Raw genomic sequence first — 13312 nt, 5'->3', positions numbered from 1 at the left:
GCTTATTCGAGTAAACGCATTTACATGCTATATATATATATATATATACACATGTGTGCGTGTACATAATGAGTAGGACATTTGGATATTTTATACATTTCTCTAGTTTTATTAAATCCCTACATTATGGGTCACAAGGGGGGTGAACCATGGTTAGAATGTTTATATATTTTAAGTTAATTTACTTAATTTTTATATTCCTATTAATTTAATTTTCTCTCAATTATTAATCTAAATTTACAGGGAAATGACATTCAAGTATCATATCATTATGTTGCCTCTTATATGCAAAGAACCAAGAACCAAATATGTTTTTAACCACGATATTTGCGAAATAGTAGATCATTACAATAACTTATTATATAATGAATATATATGTGTAAAAAAGTATTAAGTTGAAGAAGGGCTTACCTCATCTTTGTGGCATGATTGCCTGGTCGGCCATCACCTCAAGGTGGTTTGTCCAAAACTGCATGAGGTTGTTTCCTGACCACCTGTGGCTGCGGGTCCTCTCAGCAGATATCCCGGATATGTTGGAACTCGGACGAAGCCGCTGAGTTGAAGAACCACCTCGCCTGCTCCAAACCCACCTCGCAGACTGTCTGGATTCTGACGTCTCTGTGCAGAGCTGAGTTCCTGATGAACCAGTGCGATATTCCAGAACATCGCAAGGCGATGTTCCAGAACATCGCCTTGCGATGTTCTGGAACGACTTCCAGCTTGTTCAAGAAATATGACCTCACCAGTCCTCCCCAGGCCGGGAAGACGTATACCATGATGGGAATCACGTAGATCCTGAAAAGTAGAATCTTAATTAAATTTGGGGTTGGACTTCGTCGGTTCAGTAGCTGGTAGAGTGCGCCTCGAGCCTGCTTTGCCCTCTCGGTCACACTTAAGATGTGTTCCCAGAAGGTCAGTCGGTTATCGATGATTACCCCCAGGTACTTCGCCGACTTTTTGTATTCAATAAGGTCACCACAGATTTCCAACCGATCTGGCCGTTTCCATTTTTTCCCGGGAGGAGCAAAGATCACAGCTACGGATTTGTTTCCATTCACCTTGACCTGCCATTTCTCCAGCCCGTCCAGCTGCTCCTGCAGCTTCCTTACTGCGAAGTCGGTAGGTACTACACGACGTATTGAAGAACGCGGTGTCATCAGCGTAGAGGCTAGCCTTCACCCCCGCCATGCACGGCATATCGTTGATATATGTCGTGAAAAGCAAGGGGGAAAGTACTGCCCCCTGCAGAACTCAAGCCTCGATGGGTCGGTCAGTGGAAATTGACTCTGCCATCGAGACATTGAATTTTCTGCCCATCGGATAGGATCGCAACAGCATCATCAGTTCACTCGGCAAGGGGGAATGCGCGAGCTTGTATAACAAGCCCTCTTGCCACATTCTGTCGAATGCCTTGGCCACACCCAGGAAGGCGGCCACAATGACCATCCTTCTGTTGAGGCCTGTGGCGATGCTGTCCACGATCCGTACCAGTTGGTGCGTAGTCGCGTGGCTCTTCCAAAAACCAAACTGGTCTTGCCTGATCTCCCGCCCCAGATATCGTGCGTGTCAGACGTACTAAGAGTATTCTTTCAAATATCTTCAACAATATCACAGGAAGAACAGGAAAATCGATCGGCCTATAGTTTTGAGGAAAGAGTGGGTCCTTCCCTGGTTTCAGAAAGCATACGACTCTCACTGGGTACTGCTTTACTGCTCTCTAGATAAGACATAAAGAACAAGTAATGGAAATGGGACACGACTGAATTTTCAAGAATAGTAAAGGAAAGAATTTTAAGGTCTTAGCCTCGAAATTTACCGAGATGATTGTGCCAAGAACCTTTTGCCAACAATTAGGTAGCTGAATCATATTTTAATTGATTTAAAGAAGTAGGATAATTTTTTTACTGAAACTATAAAATACAGTAATCACAGGTCATGAGAGCTATTTCCAATAGGTATTTCTTCGCATTTTAAATCAATTACAGATATTTAACATAAAATTTGCCAACCGGTCCCCCACTAACAATCGAGCTTTTATATTATATATTAAAAAATTATATTAATAAAAGTTTAAATACATTTATAAATAAGTTATTTATTTTAAATTTTATTTTATATCTACTTGATAGATTCCGTTGGTGTCAGACGTGTCATCAAAGACTTATGGGGGTGCGTTCACAGGTGGCCTCAGCTTCCACTCAAAAAAAACCTGGACATGCCTATGAAAAACATAGCTTAGTTTCTATTAATCCACACCTTATAAAATGAACGCTGAAAAAGTATTTCAATTTACAAATCAAGAAAATTTTTGCATTATTGATATATGAAATTCCACATTTATAATCACATTTAAACATTTATGAAAAACAATGTAATAGGAAAACTGATAAGATAGCAATCATATCTACATTCATTTTTGGTTGTAGAGTCAACTAATGATATACATTCAAATTTATTTACAGTTTCCATTAGGAATTAATAAAAACGAGTACCGGATAACTTGGCACTTGATAACTTTATAAAGTAACTTTATAACTTAATAACTTTATAAAGTAACTTTATAACTTAATAACTTTATAATTTGATAAAGTACCTGATAACTTTCTATGCTGGTAGATATTATTTTTGGTCAGTTGTGAAAAAAGGTATATTTATTAGGCGTTTGTTGAAAAATTATAACACTGCATTTAATATGTTTGAGATTGTACCATGAAAATGTCAGTTATGATGATTTATTAATTTTAAATCAAAAGGTTATGAATTGCTGTCATAACTTCTGTATAAATATTAATGGTATTAGGAAATGCATGTATGTATATTTTTATATAATTTAAAAAAAACTGAAAAATTACATTTGTAGTTCACAGTATAAGGGCCCTTTATACACCCTTTATACAACCCTTTATACACGTAGGTAATTTTTTGGGTACCCTACCACTTACTGTATATGTAGTTTCAGTTTATTTTTAATACATTTTACTGTATTTTTAAAAAAATTTAACAGCCCATTAAATTTACTACACTGGGTGTGTCCTGTTAGTATAGAGATAGAATTTTAGCTTATATATTATCTGGTCTCTGGATCAATTCCTGGTAAGAGTCTGATTGATATTTTTCATCTATTTTGCCTGCCTTCGTTGTTGAAGTACATGTATAGTTTGTCAAGGAACACTATAAAAAAAAAAAAATACAGCGATATTAAAGCTTTTTTTTATATTTTTAAAGTTATGTTAGTTAATTTTCACTGTAAAGTATACTTAGTAAAAGGCTGGGAGGGATTCATAAAATAGAAGTAAATTATGTTTATCATGAAGCAGTGTATTTATTTATACACATTTAAAAATATTATCAAAGGACTGTGGACACTGAATTTGTTTATTTCTGATTTTACTGCAAATTTTGTGATACATATACTAAAATTAAGTATTGCATTAATCCTACAACTCACATTCTTAAAAGAAAAATGTTTTATTCCTTCACAATTGAATCTAGTTTAATTTTCAGTGTTTTTATGGAATATTCTTTTTTCTCTACAGTAATGTAAAAATTAATGTGAACTTGATTCATACTGATAAATATTTATTGAAAGTTTAAAAAAACGTTTGCAATATTTTCAACTCAATGAATATAATAAATACCCCCCTTTACCATTAGTAAGTTATTTTACCTATTCTGTATAAATTTAATCAGTTTTTCATGCACTTTAATTATTTTTTTCATCATGGATCTGAATTTTGATAAGGCAAAAATTATATTCTTTAATCTGTAGTTGAGTGTTCACATATTCTCCTCAAGTTTAAGACCTCAGGAGGATTGGAGAATTTTGAACGTTTTGGGAACTAATTTAAATGTTATTAGTTTTCATAAATTCCTCTACTTTTTTATTTATGACAGAATGTTTTGTAGAAAAACACTGAATCCAATTCACTATCACAGCTTTTATGGAGTAAACACAATTTGTCATTTGTGACACAACATACATATCTTATTAAAATTAATTATATATAGAGTAGATTAATAGGAATGAATCATGAAACTGAAAAATTTATCGTAAAACATTTTATTTATGAAATGTTTTATACACTGATAAATGTGTTTTGGGTAACACCTTGATTAGATTATTTTCTCTTATGTGATTACTTAATCTCCATAATAAAATAGGTTTCTTTTGAAAAAGCCCCTTATCAAATATTTTAGCTCAGTTCATCCTGTTTCACTAACTTCATTTCGTAACAGTAGTTCTTTGATGGACAAATTGCATTATGTTCAGCATCTAGCAATGTCGACAGTCAGTTGAATCATTCTAGCCTGATTTATAATAGAAATGAAAGCAAAAGCTTTTCAGATATTGGCTATGACAAGTGTAATAAAAAATATCGTAGAACCTTCTTTGTAGAGGAGAAAATAATTTTCCAATGTTTGTATCAAAGTAGATTGAAGGAGGTACTGTGAAAATGATTACTGTAGAAGTTGAAATAGCATCGGGAAGTATGAAAAAACAAGACATCAGCCAAAGGATGAAGAAATGATTCTAATTTACATAAGCAATAATACGTTCAGAAATAATGGATTAACTTTTTATACATCTTATATTACGAAAGATTAGATAAGTAAAATATTTGCATATTGTCAGTTTTATAGAATGGTTTCTGTTGTCATTATTTTACTGATAACACCGACGATCAAACTTCATTAATAATTACCATTATTATCCATAAATCTGAATTTAATAGTAATTTAATATCTTGGTCAACATTGTTTAGCCTTATTTCATCGTCATCGATATTTGTTAAATTAATAATAGAACCTCGTCATTTATCATTTTTATATTCCTTGATATAACTTAACTACAAATATTTGTAGTTGAAATAATTTTTAACAATTTTATCCTTAGTCAATAAAATTCTACTCTGTTGAAGTAAAAGCGATTTAAATTCCCCGGTTAATTTTTATATGTTTTCAATCTTTATATGTTATTTATGTAATCTTTATATATTTTTTCTGGCAGAAAATATTTTCCCTACTTGGTGCCTTCACCTGGCCAGAAATGCCTCCTTAGCAGGTCATTTTACAAATATAATGATTATTATCCTCATTGGCCTGTTGTTCTGTTATTTCAAATGGACATCAATAACACCTGCTGCCGTAAGCTGAATCTATTGTCTTTCCGATCTCTACAATCATCTTTACTGTATGATCATTTGAGTGATCAGGTGAACCGCAGATTTGGGTGCATTATCCATCAAATACTGCTCAATCATTCCGACACATACTCAATTCTACATTTTTATAGTAGGATATTTTCCAAATGAAGATTTTAAATTAAACGATTTTGTTTTGTTTTTCAATTATAAACTGTTAATTTTGCAATTAACGATAATTATGTTAGTGTTTCTGAAAATCTGAAATAAATGGAATAATAATGAAAACTCAATTTTATTTATTTTTTTGTTCCAATTGTTTTATAATTAGCCTTCATTTCTGTACCTGAATAAGTTAAACAGCTGATTTGCTGCTAACTCAGTGGGTTGGTAAAGTATTAACAAAGAAGAATTCCATCGAAATTGTGGCAAAATCGATTATACTATACGACGTCTTCAATGTTGGATGTTTTTTAGACTTTAGGGAATCATAAGAACTGCTAGGAGACAGAATTTCTAAGGATGAACATACCCTAAAACCTCATAATGGTACTGAATAAACTAAAACTGTAGCTACTGTTATGTTGTTATATGTCCCATAAAATTAAAATTTATTAAAGCTACACCTTTTATAGGTTTTTGAAATCGGACCAAGAAAATATGGAAAATTAAACATATTTATTAATTTTGAAGACAATACCTTAGTTGAATATCATTTCAATACTCCAATTCCTTGATGTAATACAAAATTAATTTTAAAAAAACATTGCTTCGATAATTCTAACCAAATAGCGTTCTTTAGATACTAGCACTCGCCGGTGTACCTTAAGATTTCTTTATACTGTAATAATCATACAATATTAAATAATATTTTTGTGTAATCAGAATAAAAAAAAGTAACAGGCAAATGTGAATTGATTAAAGTTTTAAAATAATATTTTTAACTATAAAAAAATTTATGTTAGATAATCGTACATTCAATTATCTGTATTCTTTTGGTTATAAGTTTCCATATTTTTATTCCCAATAAATTAAATTTTATTCATCCTGATATTATTTCTTCCATTTAATTATTTTATTTGATAATGAACATGATATTCTTTTTTGTATCGACAGTAAAAAAAAAAGATTACGTTTTTATAGAGAAACTGAAAATTATTTATGAGTTTGCAATTTTTATCTTTAAAAATATTTTGTAACAAAAATTAAAAAAAAGAATGAATTATTCAGGAACTGTTGAAACAATCTATCATTTTGATGTATAATTTTACAAAATTATTTTATAATTAAGTAATTTAATTTTAGTAATTTTTCCTAAAAGAGTGTGGTAATTTAAAAAAAATTAAAAGATTTTTTCAATTTAATGTAATGGAGAAAATATTACTGCAGACTGAAGATTTATTTATCATAACTATGTAGGTAGATCTCAGCCGTCATAAAACATCACCAAGTGTGGTAAAAAATTTCGGTTTTCAGATTTCAGCTGAAATATCCATTTTGACCATCCCTGAATACATTTGATTAGTTTCGGCATGACATCTTCCTTTCTTTTTCCTGTTTAGCCTCCGGTAACTACCGTTTAGATAATACTTCAGAGGATGAATGAGGATGTTATGTATGAGTGTGAATGAAGTGTAGTCTTGTACATTCTCAGTTCGACCATACATGAGATGTTTGGTTAATTGAAACCCAACCACCAAAGAACACCGGTATCCACGATCTAGTATTCAAGTCCGTGTAAAAATAGCTGTCTTTACTAGGACTTGGAACTCTCGACTTTCAAATCAGCCGATTTGGGAAGACGCGTTCACCACTAGACCAACCCGGTGGGTTTCTGCATGACATCTGTACGTATCTCACATAACTCAAAAACGATTAGCCGTAGGATGTTGAAACTTTGGATTTAGGACTGCTGTAACATCTAGTTGTGCATCTTCCCTTTTGATTTCAATCTGGATAAAAAGTATTCCATTATTTCTGGACTGGATAAAAAGTATCCAAAAAAGCCAAAAATTCAAACAAATTGGATTTCGGACTTTTTCTTAACTACAGTAATAAGTCCTCATTGAGAGCTTTTCAACGATATATGATAAGTGGTACTTATTTTAATTGGTTCCAGAGGTATAGCCAAATAAAACTTTAATTAATGAAATATTTGGATCTTACAAAGGGAAGGCACATCAGTTCGAATCCGACTTCTTCTTTTTTTAACTTTTTTTTTTAATTTAAATATATTGATTTATTAACAATTATTAACCTCTGACTGTAAAAAAAAATATTTACAATAAATAATTCAATAATAACAATTAAATAAAAAATATCAGAAGTTATTAATGGAATAAAATTTTATGTACCTTTCATTTAAAAAAAAAAATGTGTATATGCAATTTAATAGGTGTACAAGGAAGTCAGGAAGTCATGTGGTGTCCACATAATTAAAAAAATTACATTATTCTATAACTCGCCTTTGATTCCGCCGTCTGTGTGAGAACGATTTTGCAGAAAAATATTTTTACCGTAAATAACCTGGGATTATTCACGTCGTACTGTTACTTGTGTTTATTAACATTATTCATAAACATTGGGGAAAAAACAAACAAAATATTTGTTTATAAAAAAGTCATCCTTTATAATCCCCGCTATATCCTGTTTTTAATTGTTTTTCTGATTACTTTCCTTTGACTAGTATCTTGTCGAATACAATTTTTCGAAAGTTTCCAATATTTTCAATGGAAGCCGTCACATTTCTACTTGACATTTTAATTCGGTAAAAATTCCTCTCGCAAAAGTTGGTTTAATATTTCTCTGATCAAACATTTTCCCAAAATATAGCACTTCCAAAGTGTAGAATATCCATTTTGAAAATTTCACGCACGTGTTGTTATAAAAACTTTTTATTAGTATTTTCTAAATATTTTTAGTATAAATTTTATTAATTAATGCTCAATTTTTTATCCGGTTTTCGATATTTGCAAAACGTCTACACTAAATAATCGTAATTATTTTATTATAGTTTCTTTTCAATAGGTTTATCTCTACGACCAATTAATTATTCGGTGTTTAAATGTAGATAATATTTTAACATTAGTGTAACTATATTTGGTAACCGTACGCAAAGATAAACTTAGAAATTTGTGATAGATTTGATAGTTTCTATATTAATGGTAATTAAGTGTAGAATTTCTACATTTACAAAGCGGTAACTTCTTTTTTTTGTAAAACTGTTATTACACAGAATGAATTAATTATTTTGCTTATATGCTTCTATCAGATATGTGAGTGATATAAAACTACAGAGAAACCCAAGCTATAAATCGAAAACGTGGACTTCCAATTCTATTCGCATAATGTTTCATCATAAAATTAACATAATCTTAATTTTTAAATGTACTAGTATTAAGGTTATTATTACTTTTGGTAACAATGAATCAAATGATTATTTTTATTCTAGAAAACTATATACGCAACTAAATTTTTCAGATTATAAAATTGCTTTCAGAAGTATATAAATAATAATAACAGAATTTATGAAAGCGAATAACTTTGTTTATAATAAACCATGAGATATATAGTATATAGTCTATAAATAAATAAATATATATATATATTACATAATATAAACCCATCGGGCTAGTCTAGTGGGTAAATTCGTTATGGCAAAATTCTAAGTCGAGAGTTTTAAGGTTCGACTCCTTGTAAAGGCAGTTGATTTTATATGGATTTGAATGCTAGACTGTGGATACCGGTGTTTCTTGGTGGTTGGATTTTAATTAACCACATATCTCAGGAGTGGTCGACCTGATTATGTTCAAGACTGCATGTTTACCGGTTAATTTACGTTTACAATGCTCTACGTCTTCACCTTCGTCAGGCCTGATTAGCTGATAGCGATGATTGCATTTACCTGTAAACACACACACCCAGACCCGGGAATAGCTGGAAAACTGGTTGGAGAAAGCAAATATTTATGTAATATAAATATAATTTTCTATTAGTTGAAGTATAATTTTTACTAACCAATTATAATGCAATAGGTTTAGACTTTTAATTTGCTTGCTAATTTCTTTCGATATAACATACGAATTTTTCGTAAATTGAGTGTATTTAGATAGCTTTATCTGATTCAGGAGGGATATAAGATAATTTTGATTAAGTAATGGTTGGATTACAGAATATTTATCGTATATATCTATTCATGAAGAATGTTAAAAAATTGAAGTTTAAAAATTGATCCCATAAATTATAACTTTTTCTGTTTAGTGCGGGTGATTTTGGTGCACGTATAAGCATAAATAGTTCATACATGTCTGTTCTTTGCCAATACGAGAGAATTTAAATTTTAATATTAATCAACGTGAGTTCTATATCAGTGAGGCATTAGGTGCTGATATATTCAATGAATTAAAAAAAAAAACATATGTTTTTAATGAATTCAGGTTTTTATATTTGCTAATAACAAACCTTCCGCAAACGTCGTGAAAGTCATGGAAATGATTCTTGTAAGTTTCAAGTAAATTTAAACCTAAACTTTAAAGAAAGACCACTTCTAATGCGATTAAAATAGAATTTAATTTTATATTATTGCTCATTTGGGAATCAATTTTAAAACTGCGCTTATATCTCAGTCGCTGAAGGGAAAACGACAAGCTATGCCGCCGGTTTACTGATGGTAGCGTGAATCTAAGCACCACTGCATTGACTGATTTTGCCTGAGAAATCTATTTTACTATTTACTAGAAATAGAAACTTAATAAAACGCGCAAATCTATCATCAGCTCACACGAAGAGGTATTTAGTATACTTGTACCAACCATCTAATTGAGCCCACCGGGTTGGTCTAGTGGTGAACGCGTCTTGGAAGTCGAGAGTTCCAGCGTTCAAGTCCTAGTAAAGCCAGCTATTTTTACACGGATTTGAATACTAGATCGTGGATACCGGTGTTCTTTGGTGGTTGGGTTTTAATTAACCACACATCTCAGGAATGGTCAAACTGAGAATGTACAAGACTACACTTCATTTACACTCATACATATCATCCTCATTCATCCTCTGAAGTATTATCTAAACGGTAGTTACCGGAGGCTAAACAGGAAAAAACCATCTAATTGAAACCCACCGGGTTGGTCTAGTGGTCTTCGCTGATTAGCTGAAGTCGAGAGTTCCAACGTTCAAATTCTAGTTAAGGCAGTTACTTTTATACGGATTTGAATATTAAGGTGTGGATACCGGCATTCTGTGGTGGTTGGGTTTCAATTAAATACACATCACAGGACCTGAGACTGTACAAGACTACACTTCACTTACACTCATACATGTCATCCTCATTCATCCTCTGAAGTATTACCTGACGGTGATTCCCGGAGTCTAAACAGGAAAAAACATCTAATTAGACAGAGTGAGAAAAGAAAAATACAAGAAAAATCGGATAGCGAAATATATGATGTAGAGAATGAAGAAGGATCTGTCTGCTTTGATGAAAAGTTCACTCATTTGAATCATCAATTACTTTATTCGCAGTTTCAAGATATCAAAGCAGCAAGTTAAAACTTCTAGAGTGTATACTACAATGGAGTAATTAAGCAGAAAGTCATTACGTTCAGAAATAAAACCCAATTTAACTTTTTTATTATAAATAGCATACTGTGTGTGTGTGCGCGCGCGCGCGCAAGCGTGTATACAATATTGATTGCCTAACGATGAACAATTTAGAATTCAGCATATTCCCGAAGGCTTGGCGTGTATTTTATTGACTCATAAAAGATTAGATTGAAAGCAGTTAACAGCAAGAAAGCAATCTATTCCATTAGTTTAAGCAGTCTAGCAGGTAGATGAATATGGAAGTTTTGATTTAATATTAAATGTAAAAAAAATAAAAATATCGCAGGTGACATGTTCATGCAGTGATATGAACTTTATTGCGTTAGTGTTTGGTTTGCAGGTTGGACCTATGAAGTTTTGAAATTTTAGTTATCTACGTGATAACCGTGATGCCAAATTTAATTTCCAATTATTGCTAGAGTCAGTTAGACGTACATTGCGTTAGAGTTTTGACGATGTTGAAAATAAGTAAGTTGTTTGTCATTTAAATGAACCCGACAGATCATACTTCTACTGCTTCTGATAAAACCCAGAAATAAAAAAAATGTTTTTAAAATTTAAAAGAATGGCGGGGATTTAACAAACTTGGCGAATTGAACTGACTTTCAAATTTCGCGTGAAATTTTCTGCGTAAAATAAAAAGATATTAACATTTTATTAAAAACAGCGTGACATCGAAGTTTTTTTTTTAAAAAAAGGAGAAATTGGAATTTAGGGTCTCTATTGAAAATATTTAATAAAATTTCAAAAAAATATGCTTGAAAGGTTTTTGATATTGAGGAATTTTTAGAACAATTTAAAACAATGTGAAGAATGATAAAATATGAAATGTTATTTCTAATTGTGCAATAGAGACGGAAGTAATAGAATCGTAAGGAATATCCGGGATGAAACGAAACGTCCTGTTTTATTATTTTTATTACAAATTTCTTAAAATTATTAAGCAACAACTTCGGGATTCGTTATTCGGAACCGTTTATGTAGAAAAAATAACAAATTAAAGAACATGAAACATTTTGTTAATGGTATTTATTGGCCTTTGAAAATGTAGAATTTCTACATTTTAGAAAACTGTAGAAAGATTTTAATATCATGTCGTGTAATGTTTATTCTATTTTCGTTTTGTCCTTTTATCAAAATATTTCTGAGAGAAGAAAGAAATCTTCAGAAATCCAAGAGTTTTTATGTCGCATCAGTCTACCAAAAGATTTTTTTAGTTGGAATATTTCCAACATCATCATTGCTAAAGAACAAACATTTTTTTTTACGAACATCTTGTTGACAATTATTATGCGAATAACGGCGTAAATTAACAAAATAGCCGTCTGTTAATCTGTGAGAGAACATCAACCTACTTGAATTTCAATCCCTTTTATACGGTAAACAGAACGTTTTTAAATACTCCAGTTTGGATTTAGGTAAAAATGTTTCGTGCTTCAAACATTTATACGTAAAATCAATCGTGATGATTTATTACTTTTTACAGAAAACATGAAACAAATTCGTAAAATATTCCCGTTTTGGAGTAATGTGGATTAACGTCATTATTTTTTCTTTAGCGAATCGCACATTAAAAACGTTATAATTAATAAAATAATATCACATAAAACGAAACTTTTCTTGTCTAAAATCATATTTTTTACGTAAATTGTTGATGCACTGGATCGATCGTTCCTCGTTTCTCTTTACATAAAAACTTTCACGCGTTTTTGTTTACTACGTAATAAAAATTAAATTCAGGAATAAATAAAAACGTGGAACATCGATTTTGTTTTGTTTAATACTTGAAGGGAAATTTGATTATGAAGTGTTATAAGAGTATCAGTAATTCATTTTTTTCAAGTATCGATTTATTCTGCTTGTTTGTTAAAAAATCGTAGAAGGTTGGGTAATAACTATGGAGTGTTTTACAGTATGCCTTTTGGGGAGAGATTTCACTACTAAAAAAATCTCAACGCGCCCATACTGCAGCAACATGAAGTGTTACTTCTATTGCGGTGTGAAAACACAGTCAGTAGGGGGAACAGCAACGTAATTAAAACCCAGTAGGGATGAAATGCCAGATTTCATCATTTGTTTTCTTTTCCTAAATGTAATTTTTACAAAGATGGTTTCCCGAAAAATAATTTAACTCGTTAATTATATATATATAAGTACAGTAGAATCCGCGAATAATGAGCTCATTTATAACGAAAACTTGGTTGAAACGAGAAACTTTCCGGGATTTTTTTTTGTTTTCTATCATATTAATGATAAATTAACTTGCTTTTAGCGACGTATCGAGGCATCATAAATTTGGTTATTACGAGCATTTCATTTTTATTTTACTGTAATTCAAAAAAAGTTAAATAACAATCAAATAATCTCAACGCAAGGGAAATTCCATTTCTTCATTTACGAAATATACATTTACGATTTTTACGTAAAGATTGTAACATTTTATCTTATGCTTGTTCAGGCCAGGTCTGAAGGATGAACAAAGGGTTTCTAACAGGACGTTGTACAGTACGTACAATTCAAGTTCCATTGCGGTATTACAAAGACTGGTAGTTATTTTAATTACTCGAGCTTTT

Source organism: Lycorma delicatula, chromosome 3 (genome assembly GCF_047948215.1).
Source record: "Lycorma delicatula isolate Av1 chromosome 3, ASM4794821v1, whole genome shotgun sequence".
Lineage (NCBI taxonomy): Eukaryota > Metazoa > Arthropoda > Insecta > Hemiptera > Fulgoridae > Lycorma > Lycorma delicatula.
The sequence above is the reverse complement of the archived record's forward strand: the minus strand, read 5'-3'. Positions refer to the sequence as shown.